Source organism: Cyanistes caeruleus, chromosome 19 (assembly GCF_971803275.1).
Source record: "Cyanistes caeruleus chromosome 19, bCyaCae1.hap1.1, whole genome shotgun sequence".
Classification (NCBI taxonomy): domain Eukaryota; kingdom Metazoa; phylum Chordata; class Aves; order Passeriformes; family Paridae; genus Cyanistes; species Cyanistes caeruleus.
In genome coordinates, this window is record NC_141719.1 from 2,614,499 (window position 1) to 2,629,921 (window position 15,423).

Consider the following 15,423-nt stretch of genomic DNA (forward strand, 5'->3'; position numbering starts at 1 on the left):
GGTGCAGCACTAAAAAGTCAAATTTCCAGCAATAATTTGGTCTTTCCTGCCCTGCACTGAGTGATTTTGACTTGCACTGATTCTCACTTCTCCCACATACACACTTCACACACAGCAGCAAGTCTCCAGATGAAGGGGAAAATTGCCCATTTTCCTAACCATTAAAAAATTCCTTGATTGTATTCAACAGTTTCTGGGTTTTCTCTCCTCCCTCCCCTTCACTTGGTGATATTGTCATCCTTCTCCCTTTGGTGCTATTTCAGTATGAAAAAAACCTGATTTTAATTTAATTTAAGAATGAAAAAGCACACATTTAATAAAGTTTACGGGTACTGAGAGGCTGTGCTCTCTTTTTGCTGGTGGCAGCAAGCTGGATAAAGAGGGGGCAGGTTTATGAAAAATGGGGGAAAACCACAAAATTACCCATTTGTGTCTGATTTTAGTCTCCTAAACCTAACTTCCTCCACGTCTCTGCCTCCTGTGAACTCCCCAGTGGCATCACTGGCATTGTTCCTGTGACCTCTTGTCTTCCACCACATCCAGGCCAATGCCATGGATTGGTGCAAATCCTGCAAAAACCCTAAAAACAGTCAATTCTCCCTTGGCTGTCCCTGCCCTGCCACGTCCACAGCTTTTCTCCATGGGGATGGATGAATTCCTGCTCCCCCTGACCTGGGTAGCTCAGGAATGGTCCCAGATCACAGTGCACGGTGTGAAACCCGAGGGGAAAGGAATTCCTCAAGAAATATATACAGTGGAGAAGCCCCCCCTGTATCAGGTTTGCTGTGTGGTCAAGTAAAGTGATATTCTATTTACCTTTTCAGATGTATAAACAGATTAAGTCCCAGGGAAAATATGCTCCTAAACTTCATAATATTTTATTAAACCACCGAAGTTTAATATAATCTTTTGGCTTCCACAGAAAAATTTTCCATTTCTTTTCTGAGCACCTTTGATTTTATTTTCTTTTAATTACCATTATCCGGAGTTAACAATCTAGGGTTTGCACTCCACCCAGAAGGGACTATCCAGATTAGAAGTGGAGAATTCTGCTGAAATACAGAAATATCGATGTGACGCTAAGAAGTCAACGACACCTGGGCAGAAAACTCTGGAGAAGCCAACGTGCAGAATTAATTCTGCTCAGCCAGGCAGAGGCAAGGCTGCATTCCTCAGTTCACAGCATTTATTAGTGAAGACATTGGCCAGCCATGGCTTTTGTAAAGAGTTATTTCTCCTTCATCTTCTGCCTGTCCACGCGGCCTCCATCGGAGCTGCGCCTCCATCCTGGGGCAGCTCCGTGGGGAAAGGTCTCGTTAATCCAGGGCTCAGCCCTGCACCATGGACACAGCTCTGGATCCTCATCCATCAGGGTGTGGAGCTGCAGGAGGAGGACACCACCGTGCCGAGCCTCCAGCACACGGCTTGGCCCCTGCCCTTCCAATTCTGCTGGATGAGGAATGCCCTGCAGGCAGTGTGGCTCGTGGGGAAAGCTGCTGGGAGCCCCCCTGGCTCGTGGGGAAAGGTGCTGGGAGCCCCCTGACTGGTGGGGAAAGCTGCTGGGAACCCTCTGGATCATGAGGAAAGCTGCTGGGAGCCCCCTGGCTCGAGAGAAAAGGTGCTGGGAACCCTCTGGATCACAAGGAAAGCTGCTGGGAGCCCCCCTGGCTCGTGGGGAAAGCTGCTGGGAGCCAAGCAAAGCCCCTCAGGAAAGCACCTGCACTGCAGCATGGTTAATTAGCAATAATAATGACCATCATCGTGGCACAGTTCTTTAGACAGCTCAGAAACTCCTGGAGGCCAAATCCGCGGCTGTGAGCGTTACCCCAGGGCCTCAGCACAGCTGAGGAACTTCAAATGTTGCTTGTCAGCCCCACCTGTGTCTCCCTACAGCTCAGATCAGTCCTGGAAATGGAAGGTCCTTCTTCCCAGACACACCAGCCTCTCTGAGGTTCTCCATTTGTGGGTTAAACTTGCTTGGCCAGAGTTTCTCCAGCTCATTTCTTTTGTTCTTCCCCCAGCCGCTGTGATCTGGGGCGTGTGAGCAGCACTCTAAAGGAAATGACTGGGAGGTATTGGCTGGGGAGCACTTACCTTCCCTTGTACAGGGCTTATGGAAGAGAATCAATAGATTTTCTATCCAGTTCACTGCTGGGGACCCCCTGGCTGGGCACAGAGGAGATGGCAATGGACTGAGAACACTCTCTTGAGAAGGACGGAGGAAAGAGGCCAAACGCATCCTATCGACAGGGCAAACACAGTCACCAATCTAATTACTCACCTTTCTGCACACTCACAGCTCTCCAGGGCTCTGCCAGTGCAAAAGGACCACCAGTGGTTTTCTGGGATCCATGGCTTTGCAATTTGGGCAGGCTGCAGAGAGGAGCGGGGCTGGGGGAGGCAGAGGGAGCACCCAGCAGGGCCCCCAGCCCATCACCAGATCTGATGGAATGCCAGGGACCATTTCCCTGCTGGGTTTTAATCAGCTCTGTAGAGTTCAGACAGGGTCTGTGGACCAAAGTGAAGCTGCAAGTCCAAGTTCCTGTCCCACAGGAACATCTCTACCCACCTGCCATGGGAATTACAAAGACAAAACCAATGGCAATGTCACACCATGACTTAAAACACCCCTCACTGTTACCCTTTGCTTTGGCTCAAGCCCAGCATTGTCCTGAGACCTCACTCCCTCATTTTCCACAATGGGAAGATTCAAGGTTAAATGAAGAAATTATTTGTATGACTCCTGGGAGCTGCTGGGGCTCAGGGCACAGCCAGCTCTGCCTGTATAAATTGGATGTTAACCCTGGACATGTGAGTGAGCAAGATGTGAGCTCTCCCTGGCCTGCAGTGACCCTGGTGTCTGGAAGATGCTGCTGATGTAGTAAAGGACTGCACATACACATCTGGGATCATGTCTGGCCTTTCACCAGCTTAGAAAAGCTTGTAAACAGCAGAACTGACCTTTTTCCAGCAGAGCCTGGTCCCAGATTTAACATTCCACACCATCCCAGAATGGCTTGGGCTGGAAGGGACCTTAAAGATCATCTCATTCCACCCTCCAGCCATGCTCAGGGACACCTTCCACTATCCCAGGCTGCTCAAAGTTCTGTCCAACCTGGCCTTGGACACTTGCAGGGATCCAGGGGCAGCCCCAGCTGCTCTGGGATCCCAGGGAATGGGCATCTGAAGTCAGAGTTTTATGTTTGAACCACCTAAACCCCTCCCAGACACGATGTGCCCTGGCTGGGGAGGGCGTGGGGACAGGGAGGGGTTCGAGGTGCACGTTGGACCCTGGGCATTGTCACTCCAGAGGGCAATGCCACCAAGGAGCCTGCAAGCACTGCCTGCACAGCCAAACTATCCCACTAGCCTGGGAAATTCATCCTGGCTTGACAGCCCAGATTTTACCAGCTTTACTGAAGAGAAAATTGTCATATGCTTCCACTTTTCAAGGAGCTGAGCTGTCCTTTTGATAGCAGCTGCCAGCATAAATATACATGAGAAACAGGTTTTCAGTTCCTGAGAAATGTCTAAAAATTGTAAACAATCCTCAAGTCATATGGGGATAAACAGTCAGAATTTCAATATTGTTTATAGTTTAAAAAAGCAACAGTTGTCTGAGTCGAGTCAAGCCAAGTCCTTTTGAATAGATAATTTTCAAACATTTGGTTTCAATTCTCCCAAAACTTCAGCAGAGAAGTCCCATTCATGGAATATTTAGCTTACAATTCAAAATGAAAAGTATTACAGAGAAAACTGGATATTTCTATTTCAAAGAATAAATGGCCTCAGATACTGAATCATCTTGAAAACCCTTTTTAGAAAAAAAGGAGAAACAAAACCACTCAGCCAAGAAGTTTATCCAGGCTGTTCTTCTGCCTAAAATTCCAGTTTTGCTGAGTTAGTTGTTTGTTTCGCTTAACAAACAAGAATATTTCATCAAAAACACAGTCCTGCTAGTCAGGCTGAGAGCAGACATGTCCCTCCCTGTCCCCCCACCCTCCAGCCCCACTCCAGCACCGAGGTTCTGCAAGGGGGAGAGTGGAAAAGAGAGTTCTTTCATTTCCTCTTTGCATTAGAGTTCATTAGGAAAAATCCACAGGAAAATTTCCCTCATTGTGCCTGAATTTGCATGTCTTTGTGGATGTTTAAATTATATTTTCCTGTGTTTGGGGTTTTTTTCTCTCCTTTTTCATGTGTCTTTCCTGTATCACTGACACTGGATTACTTCCCTGCTCACGATTAATTGCTGAAATAATTTATTTTGCTTCTGTCACTGTTCCTCAGCTGGATGGCTCACAAAACCAGAATTTGCTAGTTCTGTTGGTAGGAAATTATTTATTTAAGCTATTTGTTGGTATTAGGGAATAATCAGTCAAATTTCATGGCAGGACTCCTTTTCCTAGGCTGGGTAAGACATCTCTCAGGACTAAAGGAAAAGTTACTAAAAAGCTTTACTGGATGCATTTTGGATGCTTCACTTCCCCTACTAAAATCACAGAACAATTAAGTTTGCAAAAGCCCTCTGAGATCATCCAATCCAACCATTAACCCAGAACTGCCAGGTCCACCACTAAACCACATCCCCACTGAGCCACATCTGTGCATCTTTTTAACACTTCCAGGGATGGTGATTCCACCACTTCCCTGGGCAAAAATGCACCAGTCCTGATGGTGTTTTGAACCAGAATTTAGTTCTTTACTCAGAGGGTGGTGAAGCCCTGGCACAGAGAAGCTGTGACTGCTCCTGAATCCCTGGCAGTGCCCAAGACCAGGCTGGACAGGGCTTGGAGCAGCCTGGGCCAGGGGAAGGTGTCCCTGAGCATGGCAGGAGTGGAACTGGATGAGCTTTAAGGTCCCTTCCAACAGAACCCATTCTGTGATTCTAATAAATCAACTGACATTTTGGTTTGGATTATTGTTGCTGTCCTCTGATCCAGATTTCCTAGATGGACACGGGTGTGAGTTTGTGCACACCAAGGGTTCTTCCTTGGAGATTGGAGCATTTGGAGCTCTGGCAAATCCTCTGTGCAGAGGATCAGAGAGTTCCTGCCCTGAAACACAGTGGAGGCAGCAGAAAAAATTAAAAGAAAAAGGCTCCCAGATGTTTCACTTGACTTTCTATCAGGCTCTTTGCTACCTGTGTGGCCTTGGCAGAGCACTGGGGTTTCTTGGATGTGAGCTCCCGTGCTCCTGCTGGATCCATCCCAAGGTAGGGAGCTGGCTGCTGGTCAGAGAGGAGACGCCAAGCTGCAGCTATTTCCTCCTTTCTCTCCCAACCCGTAGGCTGTGCTCCAGTATCTCTGCTGAGAGAAGAAGTTTTTTGTTAATCAAATGAAATAAAGATTGGAGGGATGAAAGGGAAGGTTGGAGGGAGCTGCAGGTGGGGAGAGCCCACGAAACTGGAGCAGCAGCTGTCTCTGTAGGGCTTGGTCTTGCAGAAGTGTCATTTGTGCTTCATCCTCCTTCTCTACTCCATCTCCAGCCTGGCCTTGGAGCAGTGAGGCTTTTCCACCTCTTCCTTCCTCCCAGCCTTTCTCCCCCTCACACAGACACTGAGTGTGGTTTTGGGCACTGGGTAAGAGCAGCCACCACGCTGAGCACACCGCTCACCACCCAGAGCTACCCACACACTGCTCGGAGAAAACAGTGATTAATTCTGCCAGATACAGGGTTTGGGGATTTCCATGCCCAGCCCTCGGCCCTCATCCTTTCGTGTGCCAACCACCCAAACCCAGAACGAGCAAATGAATGAGCTCCAGGGCATAAAAATCACTCTCTGCCTTAGTAATCTCAGTTCCAATTTATTGGCGTATAAACTACCAATTTCCTTCGGTTACTCCCTGCTGGAAACTCCTTTTCCAAGCTCTCCTTCCTTTGCAGCACCACCACACCCATGTCCAACCAGACATGACACCAACAGCTCCTGCAGCTCTCCGTACACACAGGGTGTAGCTCCATCCTCGGCCTTAGGTTCAGGCACTTTGCCCCACGGTCAATTGGAAGCAGAGACACTCAATCCCCCCCTGTTCTTTTTATACAACACCCTGCAAGCACTGAAATTCAGCCAGGTTTGGGAGGTATTGATAGATGGGTGGACAAAGTGACCCTTGAGCCAGCTCAGGAGGATTCTGTACCCCAAGACAACGGAAGAAAATTTCTGCTTTTACATCAAATTCCTGGCCACCTTTAGGCAAGAGGCTGCCACGCTTCAGGAGCCTGTGCAAAGGTCTGGTTTGAAGATTGGCATCCTTGCACTCAGGTTAGATACTGCAGGACTTGTACCATCCACATCAGCTCACGTGCAGCCCAGCCAGGTCCTGGTCCTGGCTCCCTCTCCGTGCTGCCAGTCAAGAGTCCTGCAGCTGGTGGGTGCTGCAGTCACTGCAGCCAGTTCAAGCTGCAAGGTTCAGTCTCCAAGGAGCCAGAGGAGCCTGTGGATGGAGCTGGCTGGCACCTGGAGGCAGGGAACCTCTCCTGCCAGGGCCCTGCGCTGTGTTTCCACATTGAGTCAGCTCTAATGGGAAATGACAGCTCATGAAAGCTGCTATTTATGGCCCTCTAAAGAGTTCATTTCCCCCTGCTCATCCCAGCCCCTCAATGAGGTTCTCTCTGGCTTGACTCCAAGCCCAGAGACAGAAGTGTCTGGAGAATCCGTGGTGGCCCCAGGAGCTGGTGCTGCAGCAGGGTTTTCCATGGGTGATCCCAGCTGTCTGTGGAGCACAGCCAACAGCTGGCTCCTGCCCCACTGCAGAGCCCAGGCCCATCCCAGCTCTCCTGTCCAGCTCATGAGGTGCTTTTGGTGGTCACCAAGGCCTGTCTGTGCAGTTTTCTTCAGTATTTGAGTGCCTCCACAAACCCCTCCAGATGTGTTTGTGTTCTGGGACACACAGAGCAGGCACAACATCAACCACTCTGCCGTTTATCTCCATCTGGCCACATTTGTCCCTCCAAACCCTAAATGACTTCTCCAAACATGGGGGCTCCTAGATGTCCCTCTTTTCTCAACTTTCCTAGCTCTAAAAACTTCTAGAAGACTTTTCATTTCAAAGAATTTCAGTTTTCATCACTAACCACTGGGGTGGCTGCACGAAGGACCTGGAACTTAGGTCGAATCCTGTGTGTAAGGTCCTGCAGCTGCACACCTTGGGATGTAGGCTGAGAAGCTCTAAAAGGATTCAGAGAAGACACATGGGAATGGGTGAAGCTCTGGAAAATCCTGGAAATCCTGCCTTAAATCAAGCAAAATCTATCTTGCTTAAAGGCAATCTTTTCTCAGTCTGTAAGAGAAGAGATCCAAGACTTACAACAACCTGAGCTTGGACCAGGGCCTTGGGCCACTCCTTTGGTGCTAAGTTTGATCATCCAGGTCTGGATTTAATCGTCCTCTGTTGCAGGCTGGCCAGCTGTGCTATGGGGTGGGAATTAATTCTTCATTTATACCTCACAGTTCTGAGACTTAATTGATGGAAATTACTCTGCAGAAACCCACCACGTAACTACCAGGAAAATAACTCCAACTCACAGGCCCTAAGACTGTGAGACAGGCAGTCACATGAAAGGGTAAATGCAGCTTTTTGAAAAGAAATCTCAAAGAAATCAACTCTTACCTCCAAAACCCTGACTGTGGCATCATTTCTCAAGGAAGGGGTTTCTGCAGAGGATACTGAGGTGTTTCAGCAGGATGACTTGGTGGATAATGAGGTGGTGGCAGGGGGCCAGGGTGAGCTGCTGGCTCCTCTCAGAGTCCTGTGATGGTGCCACAGCTGTGGCCAGCAGGAAGGGACAGGATTCCTTCATCACAACCTGACTTCTCTGGGCTCACCCATCTCCTGGGACAAGCCCTCCCCACCTCTGCACTGACTGGAAATGCTGCCCAGAAGGGAGCTCACCAAAGCTCTGGAGCTGATCCCTGCACCCATGGGGTGCTGTCTGCAGGAATGCTCGTGCTCCAGCAGCTGTCAAAGCCAAGGGTGTGACCTGAGATGGACCAAAAGAGTGTCACCACCTCCCTAAAGCCACGTGCCAAAACTGAATCAGCCTGAGAAGAAGCAGGAGTATTTAAAGGTGCCTCGGGATGACATTCATGAGACAGCATCACTTCCATCCCTGACATCCTGGAACCCAACAAAGCTGATTTTTGTGTCAATCCAGCACTTCTGGCACACAGCAACACTCTGTCTTCCATTGTGGGGGGAGAGAAAGGGGTTCCAAAGAGCCATCACTAAGGTATTTGGCCAAATAGTGCCTCATTGTTTTTGTGCCTGCCCATATCCATCTCCTGCTCATCCTCCCTTTCGCTTTTTGCTAAGGACCTACTGCAGGCAGATTTTAGCCATCCCTCTCTGGTGCTGTCACAGTGGAAATCTTCATGTCCAGAGGAGCTCAGTGTTCAGCTTCTCCATGAGAGTGGGGTACTGTGGCTGGGATTTTGAGAGGGGCTGCTCTGAAGAGGAAGGACCAAGGGATTTGTGTCTCCCTGGAAGGATTTACATTTCCACAGCAGACTTTCAACAGCATTAACAGCCAAAGCCCAAGAAGCAAAATGTCTATTTGTGGGTAATAAAGGCAGACAGATGCCCCCTGCATGCAAACTGCCAGTGCCTCTGAGACAAGAGGCTCTAAATAAATAATAACAAATCCTAGAGCTGAATGCACAGTTGCTATTTGCATCATAAATAAATGAGGAGGCTTTTATTTACTCATTCTGGGGGCAGAGCACAAACCAGAGGAAATCCTCAGAGCCCCCACACCAGGGGCTGTCATTAGCTCAGCACAGCTGCCCAGTGCCCTGCAGCTGTTTGCCCCAGGAGATGCACCCACTGCTCACCAGAGAGGAACAACCCACACAAGGTCTCCATCACCATGGGGAGATGGAGAGTGACCTGGGGGTCCTGGTCAGTGGCAAGCTGGACATGAGCCAGCAGTGCCCTGGCAGCCAGGAGGGTCCTGGGGGCATCGGGCCCAGCGCTGCTGGCCAGGCAAGGGAGGGGATGTCCTGCTCTGCTCTGCACTGGAGCGGCCTCATCCCTGCTCCTGTATGCCTTTGTGGGCACCACGATAAAATAAAGATATTAAACTACTAGAAATCATCCAAAAGATGCCATGAAGATGCTGAAGGGCCTCGAGGAGAAGCTGTGTGAGGAGTGGCTGAGGGCACTTGGTCTGTTCAGGAGAAGACTGAGGGGAGTCGCAACTTCCTGGAGAACAGCTGCCACGAGGATGGCAAAGCAAACTGGTTTTGTTTCCCATTAGAACATTCATTTTTAGCTCAAAAAACATTGGTTTACCTTCTGGGACATACACCTTAGTGTATGGCCTCTTGCTGTTGAAGGAGGGTAGCTTTCCTATGGGCCCTGGTGGGTCATTTATTCACAGAATTGCAGAATGATTTGGTTTGGAAGGGACCCAAAGAAGAATTCCAGCACCTGCCATGGAGGGACACCTTCCACTACCCCAGGGTGCTCCAAGCCCTGTCCAACCTGGCCTTGGACACTTCCAGGGGTGGGACAGCCACAGCTTCTCTGGGCAACCTGTGCCAGGCCCTCACCACCCTCAAAGGCAGGAATTTCTTCATAAAATCCTAAATCTGTCCTCCTTCTGCATAAATTCAGTCCCCCTTTTTCCCATCACTGCATGCCATTATCCAAAGTCCCTTTCCAGTTCTCTTGGAAGTGCCTGAAGTGGCTCTAAGGTCTCCCTGGAACCTTCTCTTCCCCAGGCTGGCACAAGAGTTGCACAAGAGTTGGAGGAATGCTGGCTTGAACTTCTCCAGGGCACAAGACTTTTTAGCTTTATTGTTTGCTATTTTTAAACAGCTGGGGTTTGGGCAGCTTTCTAGGTCATAACAAAATTAAGAAAACCAAAATTTCTCCTGTTGGCACTGCCTGTGTCATGGAAAGCACATGGGTGATACATTTCAGCTGAAAAGATTAAAGTTTTGCTGTCCTATAAACAACTGCAAAGAAGCTCTGATAATAGGAAATGTCAGAATTCTTACTAAGAGCAGAATTAGTGCCTGCCTGTAGCACATGGTGCTGCCTTCAGCCAGCTTTTTCTATGTCATGTCAGCAGCTGCAGGCAAGCTGCAAATAGTTTCCTATCTCCTCTAGCCTCCAGTCTCCAGGAATTGACTGACTTCCCTAGAACTCTTTTGGATTTTCACTGGCTGTGCTGCAGCCAGGACACAGCAGCCAGGGTAGACTGAGGCAAGGCACTTCTTGCTGCCCCAAAACCTGAGGAGTCGGGGTCTTTACACAAGGGGAGGATGGAGGAAATGCACTGTGGAGCTCTCCCTTTCCTTGGCAGAAATCTGCATCCCTCTTCCAGCTTGAGTGGAAGTGGGGCCTTGGAGGAGATGGTGAGAGCAGAGCCCTGTCCTGGTCCTGACCCCAGCAAGAATTCCCAGTTCAGGGAAACAGCCCATTCCAGTCTGGATGGAGGGTGAGCACACCACAGGCCAGACTGGGAGCAGGAGGCTGGCCTGGAACAGAGGCTGGACAGAGCTAGGAATAAAGTAGGGATTTATTGAAAGGCTTTAAAGGACACACCTTGGGCAGCACAAGAGCCTGGCCAGGGCCTCACCTAAGATGGACCAAAAATGGTCCCAAAATGCACAACTGGTCACGAGGTCTCACATTTTCATCAGTTTTGGTCCATCTGCATATCAGGGTTAATTGTCCAGTCACTGCTCCAGGTTATGGAGTCCCATCCTTGTTTTCTCTCTTCATTCCACCGTTGTTTCTGCTTTTGGGCCTGAAACTTGTAAGGGCTGTCCTTGGTATGGAGCTGGAAAAGGAATTGTTCTGTCTGCCTGCTCTGTGAAGAGAGCTCACTGACACTGAACATGAAGCTCAGAGCTGCACACCTGGGCAGGGCAGAATATGAAAAATATAAAAGCTAAAACTGAAGGCATCACCTCTGCTGACAATCTGGCAGGCCCACCATCCTCCCTGATGGGGTTAACACACCTGCACTGCATTGCTGCCTCTTCCACTCACCTCCCCACCACCACCCAGCACATCTGCTGCAATTAAGCAGCCAGGACTCAGTTTCTTCATGCAGGAAAAGCCCCATCTTTATTGAATAGTTCATATTTTTACAGGCTTATCAGAATGCACTGTGCAAGATCTAATTGGCTGACAATACCCTGACACTCAGTTTATTGGTTGGTAAATGGTATTTTGCTTATCTATTAAACTTTTTTATTTTTGGTTAGTTTACATATTTTTTTTTCCCTACTGATTCTCCTGGGACTGATTTCTTGCTTTCACAGGTGCAGACTGTTTTTCTCACCAGAGCAGGCTGTTATTTAAACTGATTGTCATTCCTCTGATTCTTTCTCAGGGGAATTAAACAGGCTAACTGCACTTAGCCAAAGTAGCAGGCCTAAATCATGATTTTATAAAGCCTTTCTTTTATGATATCTCTACCTGTATGCAACACACAGCCCTACCCCTGCCTCCTGAGCCCAGCCCTCCCCACCACATGCAGCATTCCTGAAGGCTGCTCAGGCCATTCCCTAATCTCTGCTAATGGATGGGATTTTGTCATGATCATCCCCTTAAAGTCCTCCAAATAATCTTCCTGGTGTTTAAGGCTCTTTCCCACATGGTATCTCTAAAAATACAGCAGGAAATGAAAGAAATCAGCTCCCTGAATTTTTTTTTAAGCCAGAAAAATAAATGATGTGATTAATTATTCTGAAAAATACTGTGTATTGTTCAGCCTCTATAAAATAGAATGCCTGATTAATTAAACTATCTGAGAATGTGCTGTTATTCACTGCAGCACAATCAAGACCTAAATCTGTGTCTTGCTCTCCCTCCTCTGAGCTGGAAATGGTTTTATATTCCATCTTGCTTTAAATTATACACATCAAGTTTGTAATAGGACACGGTCTATTTTGTTGCCAAAAGCTGCTACATAAGATCACCTATTAAACTGTGCTTTTTTTTTTTTTTTATGACAAACAAGAAAAATGACAAAACAGCTACTGAGCATCTGCTAACGAGGACCAAACGAGTCCCCAGGCACTGTTTCTGCTGTGCAGGGGCTGTGTTATTGTCCCCCCACTCACCAGACACCCAAAGGAGCACACAGGGCTTTATAAAACCCAGTGTCAGCCCCTGAGAGGTCACAGCTCTTGCTGGGTATGAGATCCTGCCCAGGAGTTGTGTCCTGGCAGGCTCCAAGCAAGGAAATTCATCCCTTACATGGAACAAGGTGGTGGGAGAGACCCTGGCTGGTGTTCAGCCTCTGGCCAGGGATGAGGGGGTGGGAAAGCAAGGCTGGTGTGAGATGAGTTAAAGCTGAGGTTTGGAGCTGGTTCCTCAGCCAGTTCAATCCTCCTCCCAGCCCTGGGGGTGAGACTGCCCTACTCCTGAGGGACCTTCAGCTGGAACAAGCCATGAATCCTGATCCCCCCAGGAAAGACTGGCCTAAAAAACAACTTTGAGGAGCCTGCTTGTGGGTGGGCACAGGGCAGAGAAAAATTTCCTTCACTGCCTGCAGCCCCACCAAGCCCTCCAAAGCCTGTGAGCAGCACAGACTGTAGGGAACACCTTCTGCCACCCAGCAAGCCCACGCAAGCTGGGTGAAACCAATTTGTACCTCAAGATTTAGATCACCCAGGCAGCAGGACCACTCCAGGAATGTCCAGGAATGCAGTCCAGGAATGTCAGGCCAGTGGGTGCCCATTTCAGCAAGGAGGGGATAGACAAGCCTCTGGGCAACACTACAGAATTTCAAGATCTGGAGCTTTGTCAAAATTCTGCAGCTTTCCCATGGGGTAACAGCACAGTGCAGGGCTGGGCCATGGATCAATCTTTCCTCTCACACACCATATCATCCTTTCTCCTAACTTGCCATGCTCAAAAATGGTTTTATTTTTCTGTAAAGTGTGACCACCCCCAGCTTTCCCCTCAGCTACAGCTTGGCAGAGGAGATGCAGGTCCCCCTGCACCCCCTGCCCCTCCTCAGTGCCAGCTCCCCCTGCCCAGCCCCACAGCAGCTCTCAGAGCAGGGCAGGGCTCAGACCATCCCCTGCAGGATGTCCCTCCCTCCCTCCCTTCCTCACCCTCAGCTTTTGCATGGCAAAGCAGGGAGGTGCTGTAAATGCAAAGGCAGACTCCATCAGCTGCTCCTCCTCTGGCCCAGCTACCCCTGACCCTCAGAACCAGCCAGGCACTGGGCCAGGCTCACACAAAGCCTCAAGTCCATGTTTCATCCCTGGGGATGATGGCAATGAGGAGATGCTCCAGTGACCAGCACAAACCTGCCCCTGGCAGCGTGGGCTGTGCTGTACCAGCGCCTCTTCAGCTTCCAAGGAAGAAAGCCAGCCCTGAATGGAGAGTGGGAGAGCTCTTAGAGAAATCCCTTCAGCCTGGGGTTTCTTTTACTGTGCCAGACACTGAAACAGCCCTGGGATTTTCCTTCTGAGCGTTGACTTTGGAGGTTTCCCTTAGCTGAATCATTACTTTTTATGGCACTGAGCGACTGTTCTGCCTGGCTCTGTGCCACCACCATGGCAGTGGCCACGTTCTGCAATGCTTTGGGTTTCCCCATTAGAGCAGAGCAAGCCTGCCCATGTTTTCTTGGCAGAAAAGCAGGCTATGACATGAGATCTGTGGCCAAAAATCACCATAAACCCAGTGCTATTTCATTTGAGACATCAGCTCCATTTACACTGCGGTGGGAATGAGGAAAGGCCTTCCCCTACAATCCCATTTGTTTATTTTTCCATGCTCATTACTAACGAGCACAACAGCAAGTTTTTAACACTGGGCATGTCAGCCCATCCCATTACAATGAACTCCTTCTGTATTGCATGAGTAGTAGACACATGAATAATTTAACCATGGTTTAATCAACATTAAACTCAAAGTTTAATCAAGACCAACTATAACATCTTTCCCTAAAAGAATTACAGACCACGGCTCTGGCTCTGGTTTCACTGCACTAGGAGGACACACAGATCCTCAGTGAGGTTCCAAGCAAACCAGGGAACATCACCTGGCTGCAGCAGGAGCAGCGAGGGGAGAGCCAGGCAGGAGCTGGGTGCTCCTGTGCTGTGCTTGCTGCAAAGATGGAAATACCATGGGAAACGCAAGGAAAGGGGCAGAGTAACTCAGCTAGTGGGTGTGAAAAGAGCACAAACACTGGGGCTGAGCAGAGAGCGCTGGGAGGAGCAAACACACACAGGAGGCAGGAAAATCAGCCTCAGGATTACCTGGTGTAATCCCCAGGTACCGGGGGAGACCTGGTGGATCAAACAGTGCAGAGAGGGTCATCCATGAATAAACATAGAGAGGAACATCCATGAATAAACACAGGGAGGATCATCCATGAATAAACACAGGGAGGATCATCCATGAATAAATACAGAGAGGGTCATCCATGAGCACAGAGAGGAACATCCATGAATAAACACAGGGAGGATCATCCATGAATAAACCATAGGGAGGATCATGCATGAACAACACAGAGAGAGCCATCCATGAATACAGAGAGGAAAATCCATGAATAAACCACAGGGAGGGTCATGCATGAACACAGAGAGGGTCTTACATGAACAAACACAGAGAGGATCATCCATCCATGAGCACAGAGAGGATCATCCATGAACACAGTGAGGAACATCCATGAGCACAAAGATCATCCATGATCAACACTGAGAGCCATCCATGAATACAGAGAGGAAAATCCATGAATAAACACAAAGAGGGCTGTCCATTAGCACAGAGAGTGTAGTCCATGAGCACAGTGAGGATCATGGATGAGCACAGAGAGGACCATCCATGAGCACAGAGAGGATCATCCATGAGCACAGAGAGGATCATCTATCCATGAGCACAGAGAGGATCATCCATGAGCACAGAGAGGATCATCTATCCATGAGCACAGAGAGGATCATCCATGAGCACAGAGAGGATCATCCATGAGCACAGAGAAGATCATGGATGAGCACAGAGAGGATCATCCATCCATGAGCACAGAGAGGACCATCCATGAGCACCTGCTGGTCACACAGAAGGACCAAAGAAGCACATTCCTCTTGTCTGTGTGGGAGCCTTCAGTCACTGGCAGAGCTCTGGCTGCTGCTCAGCCCATGAGAGCTGGACCTGCTGGTTTCAGGGGTAGGTCAGCACCTGCCCCTCTGAGGTGCTGCTGGGCCGTGGGAGGGAGGATTTGATGCTCAGTCTCCACTCCCCAGGAACACAGCTGGGGATTCACGAGGGTCCTTTCAGGGAACATTTCTGGCCTCAGCCAGAACATCTGGGACAACACCTGTGAGGCTGCAATATTCTGTGTTTTCCATTTTCAGAGAGGAGCTAAAACTCACCACAGAAAGCGCTGATGAAAGTGGCATCTTTTACCATTGCACTTCAACACCTGAGGTGCAGAATATGTGGCTCACACTGG

General features: G+C 49.2%; 1 long non-coding RNA gene across 2 annotated transcripts in view; it reads right to left on the reverse strand.

Annotated features, from left to right (window-relative positions):
* Window positions 1-856: 856 nt before the first annotated feature.
* LOC111937227 (uncharacterized) overlaps window positions 857-15,423 on the reverse strand; it is an 87,483-nt gene continuing 72,916 nt past the window's right edge. For both annotated transcript variants that reach the window (XR_015277922.1, XR_002868502.2), the window contains one exon: window positions 857-5,306. This is a non-coding gene — a long non-coding RNA (uncharacterized LOC111937227). The remainder of the gene's footprint in view (window positions 5,307-15,423) is intronic.